The 22,993-nt window shown below is 40.1% G+C and overlaps 1 protein-coding gene across 5 annotated transcripts in view; it reads left to right on the forward strand.

The window, feature by feature from the left end:
* CDK17 (cyclin dependent kinase 17) overlaps positions 1-22,993 on the forward strand; it is a 133,274-nt gene that overhangs the window by 34,624 nt on the left and 75,657 nt on the right. For 3 of the 5 annotated variants that reach the window (XM_083845323.1, XM_083845324.1, XM_083845326.1), the window contains exon 1: positions 1,923-2,331. The gene's annotated coding sequence lies outside the window, so the exon portion shown is untranslated. Of the gene's footprint in view, positions 1-1,898; positions 2,332-22,993 lie in introns of those variants that run through there. The other 2 variants (XM_083845322.1, XM_083845325.1) reach the window with 2 other exon arrangements.

Genomic DNA, 22,993 nt, shown 5'->3' on the forward strand with positions numbered 1-22,993 from the left:
GTTCCAGCCCACCTTGCCCCCTGTACCTAATTTATGGAACATAATTTACTTGGGTGTGCTGCAATGGGTGCACTTGCTGCTATGCTGTCTCAAGAACTTGTTTTACAGTTCATGTATATACTAACAAACTTGCATACAATCATTCATAATGATATTACTTACCCAAAATAGCCTTCAAATTGAATAAGATAAAACAAACACAGATCATCTCGTTAGCATTCAAAGATGAGAAGAACTGGTAGGTCTAGCAAGAACTGGTAGGTCCTGAGCTTTAAAGGAGATCTGTAAGGGATATCTTTGCATTGCCAGGAAGTTCAAAGCTTGAATGTCTGCCTTCTCCGTGCTATTAAAAATCCCACAAGTTTTGCAAAGGTAAGGCTGCTATCCTATGTCTTGAACAGAAAGAGCTCAGTAATCATGTTTTGTCTCTGTAAACTTCAAGTGTGTTTCTGAGTCATATTTACTGTTTTTTATCCTCAACCGATTCCACCAAAAGTGTACGTCAACGTGAGCAAAGTGAGTTTGTATGCACGTAAGGAGTGGATTGATGCTTGCATTCCTTTTTAGGCCAGAGCGAGTTACTTCTGTTTACTGGGAAACATGTTCGTCAGTGTTCTGGTTCGTTTGTGCTGCTGGAAGGTTGCAACCGAGCTGGAAGCAGAGGAATTTCTAGCTGGCGCCGCTCCGGCAAGCACAGCTCCCACTTGGCCCCTGCCGTGGAGAAGGACTGGCTAGAATAAGCTGCACATGTAGCTCCTCAAGATCAGCAGCTTGCTGCTGCAAATTAAGATACACTCCGGTCTCCACCTCGACACAGACCTGCCTGCAAAGCAAAAGAGCTGTAAGCCTCCCTCGGCGTGCACGAGGACATAGAAGTCCTGTCAGGTCTCCTTAAGGAGACCACGATTTGGCCTTGCGATTTCAGTCAGTAGCTGGGGTCTGTGAGAGGACTGGCGGTCTGTTTGGACAGAAGGCCCCACGGTTGTGTCAATGAACTTTGGCCAACAAAATAAGAGAATAACCAAGCAGGCAGCAAGAATCAGAATATGACCAAAAGGAAAAAAGAAACAAAAAAACACAGTCGGACAAATTGTGCCCTACGTGTACCCATGACCTGGTGCTTGAAGTTCAAACACGCATCACTAAAATCACTGAAGATTTGGACGTGCTGTTATGTTTTGTTCTTCGTGTGGTGGAAACATGGCAACAATAGATAGCATGAAATAAATGCTTCATAGGGCTAGTTTTTATCTCTTAGGTCTTGTTGGGTAGCACAGAAAGTTTAAGAAATTTAGGGACAGCAAGGGCTGAGAAGTGAGGAAATGCAACTTGGATCATTTGAAGGGAAAAGGGTTGTAAATGGAAGAGCAAGAGGGAAGCGTGGATGTCTGGAAGAGTGAGCACAGAGGTTCATGGTAGTAGATGCAGTAGACAAAGAAAAGAAAATGCCACGGGATAAACACGGAAAGGATGTTTTTGTAGCTCCTGAGTGAGAAATCAATCCGCAAAAGCTACATGGCTTCCCTTAACTTCAGTTACTGACTTGTCGGCCGGGGGGGAGCTGCTACCTCAGAGATGGGCTCAGTCGCCCCGCAAACCCAAGCCGAAACACTGCCAGGAGCCGCAACACCTGAGGCGACCAAACGCCTCTCCAGCCCCGACGCCGCTCCGGAGACCCCTCGAGGCAGCCGGGGGACCCCGTCCGGCGGGGGCGCCGCAGACCCGCTGCCTCCGGAGGGGGCGGGCGGCCGGGAAAGCGGGAGCCCCTCTCGGCCGCCCGGGGCCGTTTCCCGTGTGAGGGGCCCCCGGCCGGCTCCCCGCGCGGCCCGAGCCGCTAGGTGTCGCCGGCGGCCGGGCCTCCCCCCCGGCCCCTCCTGCGCTCCGGCTGCCGGCGGGGCTGGCTCAGCGCGGGCGGGCGGAGGCGGCGGCAGCCCGCAGCGGAGAGGCGCAGCCCGGCTCAGCTCGGCTCGGCTCGGCGCCGCGCAGCTCTGTGCCCGGCCCGGCCCGGCTCGGCTCGGCTCGGCCGAGGCCGCCCGCTCCGCTCTCGGCACCGCTCGGCGGCCGGCTCCCGAGCACGGCCCGCGGCCGCTCGGCGGCGGGGAGCCGCGGCGAGGCGACGGCGGCGGGGGAAGCAGCCATGTTGGAGCGGGGAATTCAGTGACTGGCCTCGGGGAGGCGGCGCGGCCGGCGGCGAACGGGGGGGAGGCGGGAGGGGGGCTCGGCTCCCGGCAGCGGCGGCGTCGGCGTCCGGACACCGCTCCCGGGCGGAGGAGGGGAAGGAGAAAGGGGCAGAGGAACCGGCCCCGGCCCCGCGGAGCCCCGGCGCTGCTGGTGAGTTGGGGCCGCGCATTGTCTGCCGTGCCCGGGCTGCCGGAGCGGGGCCTCGGCCTGCGTGTGCGCGGCGGGGACGGGGGGACAGCGGGGAACGGCGACGGGAGCGGGCGGCGGGCGGGGACGGAGCCCCCGGCAGGGCCGAGAGGGTGCTCGGGGAGCCCCCGGGGCCGGGGAGGGCTGCGGGGGATTTCCGCTGCCCGCCGGGGGCTGCGCCGCTCTCCGGGGCCGTCCCGGAAAGCGAGGCCCGGGGGTAGCGGTGAGCGTCCCCGGATTTTATTGTATTGTATTTTATTTTATTTTTCTGTGGTCCTGAGCGCGCTCGTAACCTTCCTTTCCCCGCCGCCCCCTCCGCTCCAAGCGAGGCTGCTTTCTCCTGACAGCTCCCCGCCTCGCAGCCTCCGCACGGATGACACACTCGCGGCTTGCAGGGCTCCCCCCCCCACACACAGACCCCAAATAACGCAGGTTTCTGTGCGGGGCGTTTTGTGCCCCGAGCTTGGAGTTCCTCAGTGACAGGATCCGTGAACATTTGCTGACCCTGAACTTCGGTGAACTCCTTTTCTCCCTCCCCTTCCTCTCGGAGAAATGTAATGGCATGAGGCCAGGAGGAGCAAAATGGTGCTTCCCTGGCAAGGGAGGTGGAAAGGGGTTGCCATTAGGTGTGTTGGACGTGTCAAGGAAACTTGCGCCGCTCGCTGCTTCTCCTCAGGTCTTCGCAGAAGTGGGTTAGCCTTAAGAGAGGGCTGACCCCGATCCCCTTTGTCTCGTTTCTGCGTCAGTTTCGGGAATTGACCAGAGTTGTTCTAAACTCCGGACCTTCTGGGGTACTGTTTTTAATGGTGGTTGCCAGTATTGTGGGCACTGTGAGGGAGACAGGGCTGAGGTGTATCATGGCCCCAAACAACTGAATTTCAGAGGCCTCTGTTTCCCTTATTCTATTTCATTTCAGTAAGGAACTTACGCGTCTGCTTTTTTTCCTTTTGTAATTTAGCAGATCGATAGCAGCTTTCTTGTATCTATCGTGGCATAGATAGGAGCAGAGGAAGCCTACTTTGACATTATTCCATTCCCTCCCTTCCTTTTTAAATTATATTAATTAAACTGGAAACTAGGTATCCAAAGGTTAAATCCTTGGAAGATGTGGGACAGAAGAAAACTTCTGTGAAATTAGAATTAGTATGAAATTCAGGTTTGTTTTCATGTTATAATTGTGTAAAAGTAATGTAGGTGATCTGGTATTGTTTGTGCTTAAAGAAATTGCCATATTGCGGTGTTGTAGGAATTCTGTACGTTCACTACACTGCTCTTATTACTTATATCTGCAATTCAGTAAGCGATATGAGAAAGACCCGTTTTGAGTAATTAGCGCAGAAGTAACAGATACGAAAACATGAAGTCATGTTTGAAACGCATAGTGAAAAATTTCCTTAAAATTGTTTATACTTGAAAGACCGAACTGAATTTACTCCTCCAACACAGAGAAATCATTATAATGTTAACTTGGCGTTGAGAAGGCCACTTAAATTTGAAAGATGAAAGCATCCTTTTTTGATGGCGTTATTTGAATGCTGCTTTGACAATAAAGAGTCTGGCTTACAGAACCTTTATTAAGGATAGCGCAGTGAAGTTCATCCCTTGGTTTTGCATGCTGTTTGGTGCAGCCTTGTGTTTACCCAGGTTGGAATTCTGCACAAATCAGTAGGTGGGGTCTGCCTGCAGCCCTGCTGAAGAGCTTGCAAATTGGAGCCTGTGTTGTCTGAGCAAATTACAGTTTGAGAGCACAGGGTCATTTGTTTTAAGCTCGACCAAGGATGTAGTGCATTAATTGATCTTCTTAATACATAAAACACCCCTAACGCGTAGCAAAATACTTAATGTGTTGTTCCAAATAAAATTAGGTTTAGAATAACTGAAAAACAGAACAGGGCTGTGTTTTTTCCCGGAATGGCTCTGGCTTCAATTTCTGCGTAACACTGCAGTGTAAAAAAATACGAGATTGCTTATGATATGGATGTTAAGATATCCTGTATGCCTGTGTTATTGTTACAATGCAGGGCTGTCGATACTGTGCAATATTTTTCAGCTGGATTGTTAATGTATACATTCTTCTAATTTCTTAGATAACTACCTGCTGCTGGAAGAATAAAAAATGTTTCACTAGTCTTAATAAGTTCTGGTTCAGTACGGTATATTTGAGTAAGCCAACCCTAAAAGTGCAATCAGGAAAGGCTTCATTGGAGACTGAACACTGTCTGTATTAAAAGCTTTCCTGAAAATTGCTCCTTCTACATTCAGTGGAAGCAGTGGATAATTTGCTCACTGATAAGCCTTTATTTATTAGCCAAGAAAAGTAATCAGCTGTTTCTTTAAAAGGCGTATACTGGTTTTGTCATTACTGAGTCTGGTAGCCTGGTGTAATCTGGTGTGATGTGAAAATGGACATCATGACTAAAAGTCAAGCTCAGTAATAATAAAGCTTCTCTAGTGTAAATTCAGTGTTTGTAAACTTATTCGATGTTGCTTGTAATCCTTAAGTTACAGGTATCTTAAGTTCTTAGCTGTATGCTTTTTAACGCTTGCTTTGTTTTTTACAGCAAGCTCTTTGTATGTATCTAATGACTCAGCTGGACACTACTGTGATCAGTAACACTTCAGAATTTAATATAAATCACTACTCCACAACTTTAGCATTTAATTTTTTTTTTAAATGTCAAATGTTTGCTCAACAATTCTATGGTCTTTATTCTGTTTGTGCTGTCAAATGCTGTACTTCACATCTAAAGAACCAGCTGAAACACTGTTGCTAGTGATCGTTGCCTTTTTTTGCAGTGCACCTAATTGTAGCAATGACATCTTCATTCTGAGTGTAAGAACTGGAATTTTTTTGGTGCCAGTTCACAGGCTGATACAGAGAGTATTTTACTGGGATGTTAGGGTTAAAAACATTTTATATTTAAATATTTTGATCACTGAGCAATAACTATTTTTTTATTAAAAAAAACTTGAAGAAATTTAAGACTATGTTTTTATTTTATTTTTAATCTACTTACAAGGAGCTTTATATCCTGCTGTATGTAACTTTTGGGGCCTAGACACATTTTTCTCCATTAAGCGAGGAAGAACAGATACTACTTTTTCCAGAAATACTGTGGAATGCTTGTTTAGTCAAAGGGCTAGCTATAATTCTGTATCAAATACAACTCCATCCATGTGCGCTCTTAACTGACGTGGTGAATTGGTAATTCTCACGGGGTTGTTGGTTTCCTGGCCTCATTTTCGTGGACATACCAACTCCAGAGTTCAGCTGAGCTTGCTAACTTGAATATCGACCAACAGCGGTTTAAACCTCAAGCCTTTAACCACTGATGCTGATAATCACAAGGAAGAAACAAAACTGAAACCTACTCTGTTTTTGCCAACTTGGAGCATAGGAACATGAAAAGAAAAAATTCTACTTCAGTTCTGTGATCCAGTTATGTGGAAACTGGTAACTTTAAAGAGTGCCTCCGGTAGGTTGCACCTGGCTAGCTTTTGATTCATCGTTTAATTAATTATTATTTTTCCCACAATATAATATCCTCTCTATATTCAAAAAAGTGCTGGGTTTCAGTGGAAGAACCAGTGAATGTTATTTTTGTAATTAAAAATGACAGTTTAGAATAGCACTGAAGTGTAGGCTTCGGCTGTGATTATGACCAGAGTGAAGAAAGAATTTAGTCTTGAGAAGGTGATTTCTTGTGTACAAGTTTTACAGTATTTTTGCATTTACATGTTTTTGGAAAGCATTAGGTGTTACTGAAGCAAGTCTGAAGTCACTCAGGAATACAGGTTTATGTTTAGATCTTGGCCGCTTTGTGGGATCATGCAATTTGTGCTGCTGCATGAAATTAGAAAGAGAGGTAGAAAGAGAGGTTAATTGGGTCATTTAATTGTTTCCATGGCAATGAAGAATTCTGATTTTATATTTGCTGTTGTATTTTCTGATCCATTGTGAAGTTCTCAGACAATAAAGCTTTTGCCACTTCTGTGGAGATCATTACATGCCAGAAATGACTGTATTATCAAATCCTTTAGACATACCAATACCAGAAATCATCATAACTCTCTGTTTCACTGGCATATTTGGGCTTTTGAGGTCTAGTGCCTGTTTTTAAAAGATTAGAAATTTCTTTCATTAGGGAACATCAGGTTCTCAGAGGGTGCTATATACAAGCACAAGTGATAAAAAGAAAGAAAATAATGTGAGTAGCATGGTAAAAAAAAAAAAAGAAACAAAGAAACTGTCAAATCACACTTTAATTTTTCATGTGGTGGGGCAGAATTAGACATAATGATTTTAAGAAGAAGGAATATGCCAACTTTATGAACATTTAAATAAATAAATGCTACGAGGCCTCTGAATTTAAGGACAAATTTCTGGTTGCTCATTTCTCTAATGCCTTGAAAATACAGTGAGTTGAAAAACACAGTTTTATCCAAGGTTTTGACTGTGACACCACCACCACCCCTTTTAATTTATCTTCTCTGGAACAATTATTTGTGCATATATTACGATGAACAAGGCTGTGTTTTTCTACCACAACAAAGAAAAACGTCTTTTCATTTATACTCCTAGCCACGGTTCTTGCCTGTCTTTGTATTTTAGGTTGGACTTGCTAAGTATCTTGTATAAGCGAATGTTACTATGTGCTCTCTAATCATATTTCATTTAATTATAGTCTATTCCTTATAATTGTACTCCTTTCTGTGCTGCTGTTTTCAAGGCATACTAGAGTTGCATGATGGTCTCTGATTCTTAACAGCTGTACTTTGTCAGCTTCACTAAGAATACTTGCATGCTTTCAGTTTGTGTTAAAGCTGGCAAGATCATGGCTTTTCCTTTGCTCTGTGGATAAGGGCGTTTTGCAGGCATGTGTCTCTTCTGATATTGTAGTGAACCTTTGTAACGCACATAGCCTTCTTCCAGAAATGTCTCTTTCCAGGTGTTTTTGGCTTCCTACTCTCACAGTACTGATATTGGTATAACCTGCTTTGTTTGCATTTTGTTCAGGTATCTGCAACATGTTTTTATACAGCAATCATTAAATATCATAGTTAGCGAGGTCTACAGTAATGGTACTAATTGTTATTCCCTAAAATTAAGATCTTTGAGAAATATGAATTACCAAGAAAACCCATTGTACTATTTGGGTTAAAAAGTTAGTCATCTGCAGAAGTAAAGAAGCCAGCTGACTAAAACGTAAAGAAGTTGAATTAAGTGGATGTGATAAGGAAAGCCAAAGACCGTGATGAGGAAAAACCATGCTGTCTCAGACTGTGAGAAAAAGGCAGGATGTGTTTTAGGAAGAAAATAAATTTTAGCAAGGCTGTTAGCCCATTAAAATGCTAAAGAAAATGGTAGCATTTGATGATACTCGGCAGAAGTCGATGATGATCGTTAAGTACTGCTATATTCGGAAGTAAAACCAGATGATAGTCATGTATAATGCTTCGCAACACTTCCTTAAAATAGCTTGGGGGTGTTAAACAACAGCTCCTGAAGTTGTGTAGTAAGAATTGTAAAATGTCGATGGGGCGCTTTGTGAAGTATTACTGCTGTTGATGTTTTTCAGCGTGTCTCAGAACGCTGGGAAATTCTGTAATTAGCCCAAATGAAGATTTCTTTCAGTGTTTTTTAAAAGTTAGTACTAAGCATAGTACTGGGTACTGACAGAGAGGGAGTTTAAGTAGAGGAGAAGAATATTGTCGTTGAGCACAGATTTATGGGAGGCTGCTCTTGTGAGAATAACTTTGTAATCTTATCAGGAGACTCAAAACTGCGTGTGGTATAATATTGTTGGTACCGCAGACAGGCTTCTGTAAAACCTTTTAGTTGGTTGTTTCGTGACATTTTGACTGAGGGACTACAATGACAGGTCAGACGTCTGCGTATGAAACGGTGTAAAACCTGGCTGATAATGGGAATCAAGTGGTTCGCTATAAATAGGTGCCGTTGCGTAACTGCGTGCGATGAGGGCTCAGCAGTGTCCAAGTAGGCTTCGGAGGGAGCTCGGTGCGCGCCATCAGGCGTTTGCATTAATGAAGTAAAAGAAAGTGAAAATTGCTGATGGTTTTTGGAGATTGCAGAGAACGGGGAAGACAACGGGTACTGCAGAATGGGTCATTAGCGCAGGGGGGATGCTTGCAAAAATGGCAGTTTCCTGGTTGTTTGCTTGATGTGACGTTTATTTCAGGCTCTAAAAGATTGAATACAGTATGCTAACTATTAAAATAAATGAATGATATTTTATAATTATAACAATTCAAATGTAAGCAGTTATTAATATTAGCCTTTGGTTTGGGGATTAATTTTGTAAAGCTTCAGAGTAGTTTCTCATGCATAATACAGGGCAGATAATAAGTTCTGATCTGCATTCAGTATGTGGGCTTTAGGGAAAGCTTTTATTTATTTTTTTAAGATACAGTGTTCATAAATAATGTACGAGAGGACAGAAATCAATTTTAAAATAATAAAATACATTTTATTAGACTTCCACCGATTTTCTGTACATCCTAAAGCTGAATTGCTGAATGTAAAATTCATAAATATTCTGTATAGGCCAAGGAAGTTGTGGCCATATATATGTTTAACTGAAGGAAACTAAAAGCCTTTTTCTAGGCTGTCCTTAGCTTATTGCAAGAACCACATTCTCTGTTCTTTCTCTGTTCACAAAGATCTAGTTGTCATAAACATAAGTAGAGTGTTTAAACATGCAGGAGGGCTGTTGCTTTCTTAAGTACTACTCAGTCTTAAAACTTTGCCATAAATATCTTACTAAATTGTTTAAGTGTCTCCTTGCAAAAATATTTCATAATTCACCTTATTTATATTTGCTCTGAAATCTAGGGATAAAGCTTAGGTCTCCCGGTATGATCGTGGGAGACCATGCTTGGCCTTGTGCTGCCTGCAGATACCTTCTGTTCTCCACCGAGGGCTTAAACCAGCGTCCATTTGGCACGCTTACTTCCAGCCGTGGTTGTTCTCCCCTTGGCTGGCTGGCAGCTCTTGTCCCCAGCATCCTTTTACCAACAGGTATTTTTGTGACGCTCTGAGGGATATACTGGGGAGCCAGTGGAGGTTAAAATAGGCATTTGGGTTCAACTTCAGTTTTGTTTTTACCTAAGTAATAGTCACTTTCTGCAGAATCAACGGGAGAACAACAGTCTGTGATTATTTAATTTTATAAATATCCTGAGCAGATGGGAGAGGAAACTTCCTATTGTACAGGGAGGAAAGGAGGTCCTCAACTGCTAAATATATCGACCATATATTCTGTATAAAAGTCTTTTAAAAATGATGTGTAAAACAGCAGCTCAGAAACTTATTTTGGTACTGAATAAGAAGGGACAGTGGTAAATAGTTACTGGTAATACATATATATTATTAATTTTAATTATGGCTCCATCTTTGAGATGGGAGTTAGGAAGGGAAATAGGATTTTTTTGTTTGAAGTCATTCGTGTTGCAGGAGAGAAATCTAAGGAAGCTGAAGATAATATTTTTTTGTGAAAGTAATATTTAAAAACTGAGCTATGTGAGCTGAAATTGAGATATGATCCTTGTTCCAGATGTCTGCATAGACAACAACAACAACAAAGTTAATAACTGCAGTGGTCTGCTTTTAAAGCGGCCCAGTAGGGCATTCGTGCAGGGTCAGTCTCCTCTCTGAAGAACCGATCACCTCAGGAGACACAGGAAGAGGTCTCTGGCTTCACTGAAGCTGCAGTTTGGATTTAAACCACTGAATTTTACAGAGTGTTCATGAAAATAATTTCCTGTATTTCTCATCTGTACAATACTCAGATAAAGCATTTTTAGAGGCAATTGGAAAAGTTTAAGGTACTCCATGGTGTTTCATTACCTTTGTCAAGATGATTCAGTAGGTTATGGCAAAGAAGCAAAATATTTTAAAGCTTATGCTGTTTACCTTCAGGATTAAAAAAGATAAACAGCTTACAGTGTTCCCGTTTGCACAAGTCACAGTATTTTTAAACCTGCTGCCTGTAATACTGGGTTGTTTATCAGGAAATGCAGTTAACCTAAATGTTTTATTGTGCCTTGTTTCTGCTTCATCTGGATATAATTCTCAAAAGCAAAATGTTTGGTCTGTAAGCCAAAAAATAGCTTCTAAAATGTATTAAGGGAGAGGAAGGCCATTTAATATTACGTATACTCCTTTTTTTCTGGACAGCGCAGGAAAGACAACGTAATAGTATATAGTAATTTGCTCAGTAGCTATAGTAGCTATATGCTTTTCTTTTTGAGTTTTGCAATTTTAAAACATTAGGAACAATACCAAGTAGATTGCAAGTTCTGAAGTTACAGACTTGATATGCTTTTCTTAGTAAGCTTAGTTTCTGCACTTTAAAATTTGTTTGGTTTTAGTTTGTGTATAAAATGTAAAGCGATGTTAACAAAGTATTCAGAACCCGCTTCCTTTAAAATGGGATTTTGTTTTGGTATTCTTACCTAATAGGCATTTTGGTTTCCTGCTATTTGTGAATGTTTCTGTTAGTGGAAGAGGTGGATGTTAGTTGATGGATTTAAGTCATAAGTTGTTTGTCATTGTCATGTTATTTTGGGGGTGAATAGGTAGCCAGTGATGATTTGCATCTGTGGCTGTATCTCAGCAAAACACCTATATTACTTCTAATTATCTGTTTCTAGGACTGAGAAGAGAAATCTTGGAAACTATTTTAGCAAATAGTTTTATTTTAACAAATAGTTTCTTCTTATCTAAAATATGAACTGTGCCAGATTGGCTGATTTGGGTGTGTTGTTGTTTGTAAACTTCTATCTGTAAAATACTGTGGGGAAGGGGGAAGAATTACATGACTGATGGCGAAGAAGAGAAGGTGGCTGGGGAGCCAAGAATTTTCTTACGGACAGTGGGAAACTGTGAGTTGACCCTGGAATTGATACGAAACTGTCTAGTAAGTGCCTCAGGTGCCTAAAGATAAATAATGTACACCCCCTGCCGCCCTTGCTGTTTATGAAGTTGGGTCTTTAATACGTAAGCAAGAAAACTCACAGTTTCTTTTTTTTTATTCTTCACATCTACTTGCAGGTGCCTAGCACAAATTAATATTTCATCAGTGTGATTAGTAGTGAAAGTGTATTTTAATATCGAAATAGATACCTGAATGATCTGTTTTCATTTTATGTCTCATGGCAGTTCCAGAAACCAAGATTGCAGGGACAAGTAAAAATGATCTTTTTCTGTATTACAAGAGCCTGGTTCTTAAAATACATGCACTTCAAGGTAAAGTAAGCTTACTGAAGACTTGAGCATATTACTAAGCTTGTATCTGATGCTCATTACTGACTTTTAATGACATTACAATGCATAAAGTCAGTTGTAAGATTGTCTCTTTCCATGATGAGATTGACACAGTTGCTCCTGGTAACTGAAATTGTAGCTTATTTCAGAGCTTCTTTGTTGGTATTGCTTGGAAGATATGACATCATAGCTCTGTCTTACTTGTGTATTGAGAATAATTTCCTTGAGTTTCATTATTTGTAAAGTTTTTTTTCTGTTGTTAATCTTTTTTGTCTATCTTAGGTAGCCTGTTGAAGATGTTATTTTAGTATACAACTGCAGCAGGTTTTGCATAGTAATGTTGGTCAGTTTTCATGGGAATTGGTGCCATCAGTAGCTAAAGAAGTATGTAGGGACAGTTTATGTTGAATTTTGTGTGCTTGAGGCTCCTTTAAGATACTAATCCTCAAGGTGTGAGCATGGGGACGTTTGGAAAATCAGCCTTAACAGTGTCTGCTGCAGACAGCTGTTAACAGAAGTAATGTCCCTGCAGGCTTGGAAAATCTTGTCGTGTGTGGTAGACGTAGGTAAAGACATAGACTTCTTTAAGAAATTAGTGGAAGAGAAGTAGAGGTGGTGCATCTGTAAAATACTGGCAAGCCAGCGTTATGGTGACACGATGGGATATTTCTCCTTGTCTGGGGCTAGTTGGTGTCTTGCTGCCAGACTTCTTATACCTAGGTAAGTGGATCTGTCCTAGACTGATTAACCCACATTGGTGCTTTACGTCGCAGCCGAAGTGACCGCACGGGTGAGCACCAGCCAGGGCTAATACAGCATTAACTTACTGCTTCATGCGGCTCTGCAGCATGGGCTGCTGGCTGCCTGCTGTAGGAAATACCCTCTCTTCGCCACGTTGGGTAACTGCAGACTGCAAAACACGTCTTTGTCACTTAGGGAGGTTTAAAAAAAAAAAAAAAAGAAAGCTCTGATAAAGCACAGGAAGCAAAATTGTTGACGGAGAAAATTCCTTTTCGGTATAGTCACTCTTATGAGAAGAGCCACGCCTCAAAGGTGATGTATTTAACTGTTAGTGGATCCCAGTGACAGAATTGTTTGCCCTTGTATTCAGATGTTTGAAAGGGATGAAGAAAATTACATGGCTTAATGTTCTTCCAAAATTATTTATGATACTTGCTATATTGTTTGTGTTACATTCAAATGTATAAATATGTCTTTTTTATGAGTGTAAAAGACTTGAGAAGAATGTGTCCCCTTTTGTTCAAAAACAGGAGATGTTTCTGATGGTCTTTTCTTCTTTTTTAAGTCCTGACAGAGCTCCTCCCACAGCCTGCAAGAATCTTGCTTTTTCTGCTTGAGTCTCTCTTTTTCTGCTAGACAGCAAGTGTATTCCTGTTGGCTGTAGTTACCGCGACTCATAAAGCTTAGCGAGCATCCTCGTTAAACAGAAGTAAAGGGAAGCTGCGCCCTGTTGTGGAGCACAGAGGTGAACTTGTGTTCCCTGCCCGCCTGTGGCACCGCCGGGCTCCTGAGCCCAGCCCCAGGGGCAGAAGTGGAGGCCGGGGATGCGAGCGTGTCGCTGAGGCCGAGCCAGGGCTTAGCGCCTGGGCGTGCCGCTTCACATCGGGGTTTAGCCAAGTGTGCTCTTGTGAAACGCTGGAGGTCTGGTGGGTCTGTTTTTGTTTCGGTTTGAGCCAGGGGAAGGTCTAGAGGTTGTGTCAGGGCTTTGCTTTCTGTGCCGTCAACAGCGTTTGGATGCAAAGAGTCAGACGCTCGTGTTTGTCCACTGAAACACGGTGTTCGTGAATCAGACCTTGGACCTCCGTACTGGCGGGCTGCTCTGAGAGATGCTGCCTGCAGTCTTGTTCATGGTACAAGCTGGTTATGTGTGCTAGGCATAATTAAATGTTTCGAACTTCGTTATGCCATAGGGATGTATTCATTTTCATTAAATTCCCGTCATGAAACGCTGTAGATTGATCTACAATGTCATAGAAAAGCTAGAGGTGATTACTGGGAGGTGCTGTAGGGTCACCAGTATTAGGATAAAGGAGATTGAACTGAAGCTCAGAAGTGTTTCGTTGTGTTGGAGCCGTGCTGGTTTGTTCCATGCCTGGCTCTGAAACAACAAGTCTTCGGCCAGCACCCAACACATCTCGGTTCACTTCTGCGCCTTCCTGCTCATGAATGGATCGCTGCCTTCAGAATCGTGCCATGAGCGCCTCTTACTAATTCTTTACTTTTACTACTTCTCTTTTATTTCCTTTTGAATACCTCCAGTCCTTAAGTATGTGAGATGATTGCGGGGAACACCTTCAGTAAGGTTTAAACTTCCAAAAGGCAAAAAAGCAGCTCTTATCCTTCACTTCCAGTATAGGTTTGGTTTAGTTTTGTCCATCAATCTTTTGGGAAGTGCTGTATTTCCTTTTTTTTTAAAAAAAAAAAAAAAATATATATATATATATATATGTAGGGAACATCACGAGGTATGCGATGTTGTTCTTGGGCATGTTTGTATGCATAAATCTTTGGAGGTTTTTTTTTTTTGTTTGGTTGTATTTAAGTAATTTGGACACTGCTAGAAATTATTTATATTTGACTTTAGGCTTTTTAATAAACTGAATTTTAGATGTTTTTAAGAATTTAGAATAGAATACTGTTCACAGAATAATTTTAATTTGCCTTGCTCTTCACATGGCAAAGTTACTTCAACGTTACTTCAAGCATCCAAGTCACTAAGTGACAAAGTCAGTGTTATTTCCAGCCTAGGGTTTCTTACTTACATGTGTGGTGAAGAAATTTATTTAATCGAATAATTCCATTAATCGTTATTTAGGAAGACTTAGGAAAATGATGGGGTTTTCACAGAGAAATGGAGAATAGCTCTAAGATTTTGTGTTACTCTAATAGAGATTGAGACTTGTAGCTTCTGATCCGTAATTTTGCTATTTGTTTTGTTTTGTTTATATTAATTTTAGATGGATACTGACATTTCAGTATGCAATAATACAATATTTAGGGTTATTCATTTTTCTATAGTTTAACATGTTGAATACAGGTTTTTAGTTTTCATAGATAATATTTGCAACTGCTGTTGTATATACTTTTGTAAGTACTGATGAAGTCTGGAGTCTTCATCTGAAAATTATGTATTTTAAACTCAGTTTAAAATTGAATATATGTATTCCTCCCATCTTACATAAGTTCCTGGAATGGCAAAGTAATGTTTGAAAATAATAGGAAGTTGTCGTATAGAATGATGTAAATCAGTTTAAGTTTGTGACGCTACTTGAAGACAGCTTGTCTATTATATTTTTTGTTTGTATTTCTGGATTGTATTTTAAAGGTGATCTGCAGTCTAACACTAAATTCAAACTTAAACAAAAATAGAAAGTGCGATCTATTTTAAATGATAGTTAAATTCATAGAAAATAGAAAGGCTGATGGATAGAAGGACATTATGACCTGGTAGAAAACAGAAGGTATTTAGGATTATAATAATCATTGGTGGGTTTTCTGTACTATAGGCCTTCATGTTTTGTTTGAGGTCTTGAAGTAACTTCCATATTTGTGACCTATTTTTCGATTTAGTTTGTCATTTGAATTATTGAAAATCCTACATATGGTGTACTTGGAATCTTTCTTACTTCAAAGGAAAGTTTCAAGAGTTTCTTAAGATGCACATTCACATATATTGAGAGAAGGAGATTATAATTGCAATTTTGTGGCTGGGTGAAATTCATATGTAGCAAATGAGATGTAAAGAAATGTGACCCCATTTGCCTCCCACATGCAAGACCATGTTCTGTAAGCAATATCTGCAGTTCCTTTTGTTGTGCACTACATGATTAGTTAATGTACATTGGGCATGTTTTAAATGCATGTCTGGCATATCAGAATATGATACTGTGTAAGTCATAAATACTTTATTCAGTATTTTCACTGCTCATTACACAGATTTTTTTTGCAGCACTTGAGAGGGTAAATGAATTCTCTGAAGACCTCAGTGCTGTCATCAGCAATACCTACTTCTTTATACTTGTTTATATTCTTGACTGTATGGGCTGTACACAGACCGCTTTTTGAAATAATAGTCCACTGTGTGAATAAAGAATATCCACGGCTGTGTCAAGCTACAGTGTAATGTAAATACTAAATCAAGTAAAAATACTGTTCATTTTTTTGATAGTGAAACAGCCTCCGAAATTTAAATGTCGTGTCTCAGATCAGCAGCATTAATAATTTAGTAGGGATAAAAGAGAGTGCTGCTTCTAAACAGTTTGTAATTACTCAAAGTTAATTGTTTAATTCAGTTAAAAGGGGGAAGTGAACATTTTCTTGGTATGCTAAATGGCGTGCTAAAATGAACCTGACCAGCCGTGTAGCTGGTGATGTGCTTGCTGTTTGTCAAAACACTGCACTGCAATGGAGTGATAAGCTTGGGACAGTTTAGGACAGTTTAATGAGATAGTTGTGCCTTCAAGGTGTTTTTATGTATACAATTAGATGAACAGCAAGGGTTTGAGTTAAAAACAAAGGTAGAGGCTGTGTTACAGGAGGTGGCCACGTGTCCAGCGGGCGCCTGTGGGATCGGGCCCTTCCCGTTGTGGCTGTGCCAAGGCGAGCCGGGCCGCTACCGTCACTCCCACTGTGGTGTCTCTAGCGGATGCTTTCTGCAGCAACAACAAAACTAGCTCGCAACCTCAAAGCTCAGAAAAGCATTTTAAATTGCTGCATTAATCCTCTTCTTTGTAAGAGCAGTGTTTGGTAAATGCCTGTGTTCCCATTCTTGTCTCTACTCTTGCTACATTGATCATTTGGTTGGCGGACTTGTGTATAAAACCTTAGTGTTGGTACCAAGATATCCATCTCTACGGAAGAAATTAGGCTGAGTGTATTGTGAGCTACAGGGGAATGAATACTATTCGTTTGTGGGGTGAATATTTTACCTAATTGTGCCATATCTCTTTTAAGGATAAAAAAGTAAGTTGCAGTTTAAGAGTAAAAAAGCTTTGAGATGAATACCTGTTTACGGTCTCCTCCAAAAGCCATGCTTACATGTACATAACTGGTAGCGGGCCTTTTATTTTTACCTACTTAAAAGAATAATGTACAGTTATTTCAAGAGAAGAGGAATTATTTTTTATCATAAAGACTTCAGAGTATAGTTCGGAATGTTCTACACGAGATCTATTGTTATTTTATTCTTTTGAATTAGCTGATGAGTTAGCTTGACAATACTGTTGTCGAATGCTAAGAGACTGACATGAAACTTCTGAAAAGCATTTGGCAAGATGATAAAATAATGGATAGACAACAAAAATTACAGGAATATTTATCATTATCAGTTTGGTGGCTATGCCCAAGAAAAGCATTACAGAATAGATAGTATACGAAAAAGTAAGAATTTCATTATTAATGCTACATATGTAAGGAACACTAAGCCACAACAAACCTTGTAACTGTTGTATGTTTGAGATGCTGTCTAACATTGTTTGTAAACTGCTAGAAAGTCACACTTATCCTAGTCTTTCTGCAGTGTTCTTTAAAGACCAGGCTGATTTTATGCTCCACAAAAAAAAAGTAAGAGAAATTTCCAACATAGATTATACAGCAGCAAGAATGATCCACCATCCTTCTGTGGTGAGACATTTCCTTAACTAAATCTAAATGTCCGTATAAAAGCTAGTACAGTTTTGTGTTCTTGAGATGTTTGTTTTTTATGCATAAAGTTGTGATGCGAAACACAAACAAAAGCTTTCCTTTGCAACATTATAGAAAGGGTTCTTGAACTGGAGATGTATGCATGGCATTATCCCCTGCCTTTCTGCAGAAAACTTGATTGTAAGCCAGCTCTGGTGGCACATGTCAATGTCTTCATATAAAGTCAGGGTAGATTTGTGTGTGTTCAGGACCAGGCTGTTCTGAAGCTGAACAAACTTGAGTAATTTTTTTTTCCTATTGCATTATATGTGAGTTTGAATAGAAAGGTGGTAGTTTTTTTAAAAAGTAAACTGGAAATGACTGTGCATAGCAGTGACACCACTTCCTTTAGCCTTGTCCCCGTGCTGTTTTCCACGTGGTCATGAGGCTGGAGTAGAAAGATGGCCTCTTCCACATCCCACCTTCACTGAAGGAGCTGTCCTGTGGGAGGGCTGTGGACAGGACGGTGAATGCATGGGGCTTTTCTCTCTGAGTGATAAATTTTTTAGAGAAGTTCATGATCCGTTATCTCCTTCTCTTACCTCAGCTGTTCGCTGTGAAGATATCTGCTGTATGTGCTCATGGACCTAAACATTAACGTGTTGTTCACCAAAAACGTATGTTCCAAAAAATTGTGTGTTTGCAATTTGGCCTCCCAGTTAACCTGCAAAGTGTGCGTAGTCTTTACGCAATGACAAGGAGATGGTTAGGTCTTTCAGTTGGCTTGGTGACTGAATTAGGTAATTCACAGAGGATACTCAACTGAAAGTAACAACGTTGGTGATAAGTCATTGGAACTCATTCATTAAAAGCCTAATTAATAGGAAGCCTTTATTACACGCTTACACATCATATCTTCATTGTGTTTTACTAACCGTCAGTTAGGACAATACGTGATTAAAACGTTTTGAACGATTTCTCAAGTATCACAGCAAGTTGTGAAACACATGATGTCATTCCTGTACGTTACAACAAAGCCAGTTGCTTTGTGAGCTTGTTGGGCGGTCTTAAGCAAATACTTTCAATAAGAGGTTTTGCTGATGAACTGCAGTGGAAATGAATTTCCAGAAGTCGTTTGTTGAGTAGTAGATAGAATAATTATTGCCTTCTGTTTGTTTTGATAGTACTGGAGAGACTTTGATCCTTACTCTTGTTTTCACGTCGTTGTGAAGACTGAACATCCTGGAATGAGGAGTTCAGCATGGTGGTTATAACTCGATGTGTTTTTGCTGTGCCTGAGAATGGGAAGTTAAGACTTTGCACTAGTATGAAAGCCACTGCAGGTTATTTCCTTCCTCTTGTGTGTTTTTTTTTTTTTTGTATTTTTTTTTGTTTTTTTATTTAAATGTTCACATTGCTCTGTGTTACGGTGAGTAAAATATAGCTATGTATATTTTGAAAAGATGATAAAAAAATGTAGAGTATATTTCAAGTGTTCTGAAATCATCAGATTTGACTTTAAAAGTGCACTTGGCCTCAGCGTGTATCACCAGCATTGGGATCCTGTGTTTAATAGTTTTTAGTTTTGTTTTTTTTTTAAAATCCAGTCTGATTTTTCTCCAAAGCTTCATTCTTTTTAACAAGAGCAACAAAAAATCTGCTAAATTTTGATACTTTATAGCATATTGCTGTGTTACACGTGTGCCTTTTAAAAGGTTAATTTTCTTTACATTCAAACCTTTAATCAACTGAAAGTCTCTTCTGCTTGGCTTTCTTACTCATCTCATGTTCTCAAGCTTGAATGATAAGCAAGAGCAAACCTCGTCTGGAAAGAAACAGGATATGTCATTTATGTAACTCTGTTATAATAGATTTGTGGAACATGCAGAAAGTATGTGTAGCAAGAATAGGCTTTAGAAGTGTTGGTCCCAGCATTTTTTCCTTTTGTAAATCATTTTAGTGTTTAAAAATTCAGTAATGGCATATATCTGAACAACAAGTCAATGTTAATTTTATTAGCGCTATAAATAGTAAATTCCTTAATGGGATGATAATATTTTTACTGTGGATGCACATGGAGTGTTGAAGAGTTTTAGAAGATGCACGTGGGAAGGACAGCGCCCGTCAGTCTGTCAGGATGCCTTGGGTCTGAAACTGTAGGCGTGTCGGACATCCAGCACGTGATCTCTGCGTTTTTCTTCCTCTGATGTCTAATTCAGGACAAGTAGTAAATTTCATGCTAATCTTCAAATCTTTCAAATTGAAAAATTAGAGCTTTTCTAGCAGGTTGTCAGGAAGCTGCATGTTTAATTACTTCAGCTGAGAAGTCAAGTTTGCAAATACAGAAGTTCGTTCAGAGCCCCATTGAAGGGAGGTGCTCTTCAGGCATCACTTTATATGCCAGGTGTGGAATAAACGTGTCGATGCACAGCAATACATGTTCTCTACATGAAACCACCTTAAGATTAGTATGTAGGGAGGCAAGCAGTCTACCTGTAGTTATGTTCACATGTTCAGTATATTTTTTTTTGTCTAGTGTCTAACACGTAGAGCTCTCTTAAGCTTATTCCATGTACAGACTGATTCTTGGGAAGGCACTAGATCTATTTGTACAGAATTTATGTTGTATGTGGGAAATATACAAGAGATTCTTGTTGAAGGGTTCATGGAAGCATCTTGTGGGGAAATCGAGTACTGGGAAAAGAGGTGTCTCAATGCTTGATTTATTTCAGATTTGCCTTGGTAATGTTTGAATGCATTTGCTTTTTTTGCTGTCAAAATGTCATTATTTGGATCTTTCCCAATGTTTTTATTCGACTGATAGGAAACAGAAGGGAAGGAACTAATTGGTATGAGTCTGGAAAACATGCTCTGAATACATGTACAAGCATTTGTGCATTCCCATCCAGATTTCCAGGGTGTGAGATACGTGACGATAGGAGCATCATTCTGGGAATGTAGTTAGAGCTCTTGAGGGGCCAAAATGTGTTGTCTTCCTTGTTGCTACCAAAGGAAAGTGCTGGTACTTCTCTCCTTGTTACAGATTCTCTTAAATTGTTGCTTTATAATGAAAAGCTTGTCTTGCTAGTTCATTAGTAATTGCTACCTCCTACTATCTCCTGTCAGCAGGGGGATAGAATTGCCTCCTACACCCAGGGAAAAAAAAAGAAAGATAGTGATAAAAGCTAAATTTAAAAGAAATTTGAGAAGAAATAGAGCAGATTAATGTTTAATTCTGCAGGACAGCAATTCTTTCTGTAGATTTTAAGTGGAAATAAAATCATTATTTTCATGATGGTGGTATCTTTGGGGGTCCAGGCAGCACCGATATTATTAGGCAGAGAATATTTCCACAGAGGTTGGACTTGCTAACATGCACTGACACTGCATGTTTGATGAAATCCTTTCTAAGTGGAAAGGTATCTGCAATTCAGAAACAGTTGCACCTGATACTCTGGTTGCCTCCCAGCAAGAGGGGAAGGCACTTCTAAAACTTAGTAAGAACATAAGCTGCAAAAGCTTGTGGATCTGGATCTGTTTGTGCTTGGCATATTGCTGGGACAGGATAGGTAGCAACACTTCAAACAAAAACATGAGAGGAAAAATTTTCAAAACTCTAATGTGATGACTTTTTCATCATCTCAGATTCTGTCTGTGCTGCAGTCACAGCAGTAAAGATACTTCACGAAGCTATAAAATACAGGTTTGCATACTGCTACCCACAGCAGCAGTTCCTTGGAATTAGTTGTGAAAAATGTTATAAAACTTTCTGTGAAGTCTTCCAGTCTCCTCCTTCCATGACTTGAAGATTTTTATTCCCTTCAGATTGCAGGCATTTCCTTTTCAGTTTTTCACATTCCATTTAACTTCAATGTTGAGTGGCTATGGTAAATATTTTTTCAACAACGAATCTGTTCCTCAGTCTGTGATTGCAAGTGGACAGCGAATGTTTATTCCACACACACACCCCAAAAAACACACCAATTTCCTGCTTTAACTATAAAATACAATCTACGTATACAGGGGGAAAAAATAGTACATGTAATGCTGAAGCTGGGGTGTTTGACTGGCACGGTGCTTGTTGAGGCTTTGTGAGGCAATGGCTTATTTTGAAACGATGTGTTTTGTTGGATTGTAGTCACCTGTTGCAGGTTTTCAGGACTAATATGAACGTATTCTACTGTCATATTGAAATAAAGAATAACAAAATGTATTATGGGAAATGATATTTGATGATCCTCATAATACTTCTCTTCCATTGTTGTTGTGTGTAGTTTTTTTTTCTTGTGGGGGTAGACAGCTTTTAACTTCCGTGTGTATTCAGGTAAGTATATGAGCTTAAGTGATCACGATGTGTTTGAATCATCAGTGAGACTTATGTTATAAAACAGGTTACGTGGCATTACTGACACTTTATTCCATTGAACTAGAAAATTGCTTGCAACCTCTTGACTTTAGACCAAGCCTTCTTTTTTTTAGCTCCTGGAAAGTCAAGTAGTTAGTTTTCAATGATTCACTTTTGCCTTGTTTTCTTTTCTTTAATAACTTGGTTATTTTGCCTATTCCCTAGATATCAGGTGTTCACAAGCATGTGGACAGTTAGCATTAATTCACTTCCATATTGTCAGCCTGATGGCAATATTGAGATAAAAGTTTTTATGGAAAACACAAATACGAAAAAGAGAGAGAAGAAAAAACTAGTGCATTGTTATGTATGCAGAGTAGGAATATGATTTGTTTAGATTCCTAAGATTTTTAAAGTTAAGATTTAACTCTAATACGTTTGTGTTAATTCTCTAGTCTATAGAATAGGTACTTATTGATTCATGGGGATAGAGTAACTATTTTGGTGGTTGATAAGCAAATTGATTCACTATTTCAGATTTGCCATTGATGTGCAAACTACAAAGTTTAGTTGGAAAAGCCAAAGTATAGGTGATCTTTATTTTTCAAAGGACTTGGTTGTGTACATCTCTGATTTGATCCCTGTTCATTTCGTCAGCTTTTCGTCAAGATAACTTACTTAATTCATGTTTGGGAACTTCAGAAGAATGATGCAGGTTTTTATATATTTTATGTGTATCCTGAAAAGAATAGGGTTTCCTACATAATTCACTCAGCTTCTCTCAACATTAAAAATAGAATAGGGTTTTGTTTTGACAATTTCTCATTGTAAACATGCAAAGCTGGACATTTTCATTTCCAAGAAAAAAATGTAGCTGATGTTTGAACTAACTTTAGCCTATCTTAAAATTGGACATTTTAAAAATGATTGCTAGATGAGGAAAAAAATCAGTTCTAAAAGTATTTGTCAAGATGTCTGCCATTTATTCTGTAGGTTATTTCTGATGCTTTCAGTAGAAGCCTCAGTCACTAAGTACCATTTAGTTCTTTAGGTATCAAAATTCTTCTTAGTGTTGCTTATTTGGCTGTATGTACATCTTCCTTTACATGCAGAAAGATGACCTTGGGCAGAGCTGGGGAACTGATATTTCACATATCTAGTACAATTACGAATCAACCGTGACACACGAGGAAAAATAAACTGAAGAGCAAAAATGCATATGGAAGTACACTTATGTAAGGAGAATGTTGTAAAGCTATGCTGGCATAGTGGTGTGGATTTTAAAGGCACTCATAGGGTCTTATAAACACATGCAGTTAAGAAAACATTGTGGTCTTATCTGGAACATGAGA

The sequence above is a fragment of the Anser anser genome (assembly GCF_964211835.1).
Source record: "Anser anser genome assembly, chromosome: 1".
Classification (NCBI taxonomy): Eukaryota; Metazoa; Chordata; class Aves; order Anseriformes; family Anatidae; genus Anser; species Anser anser.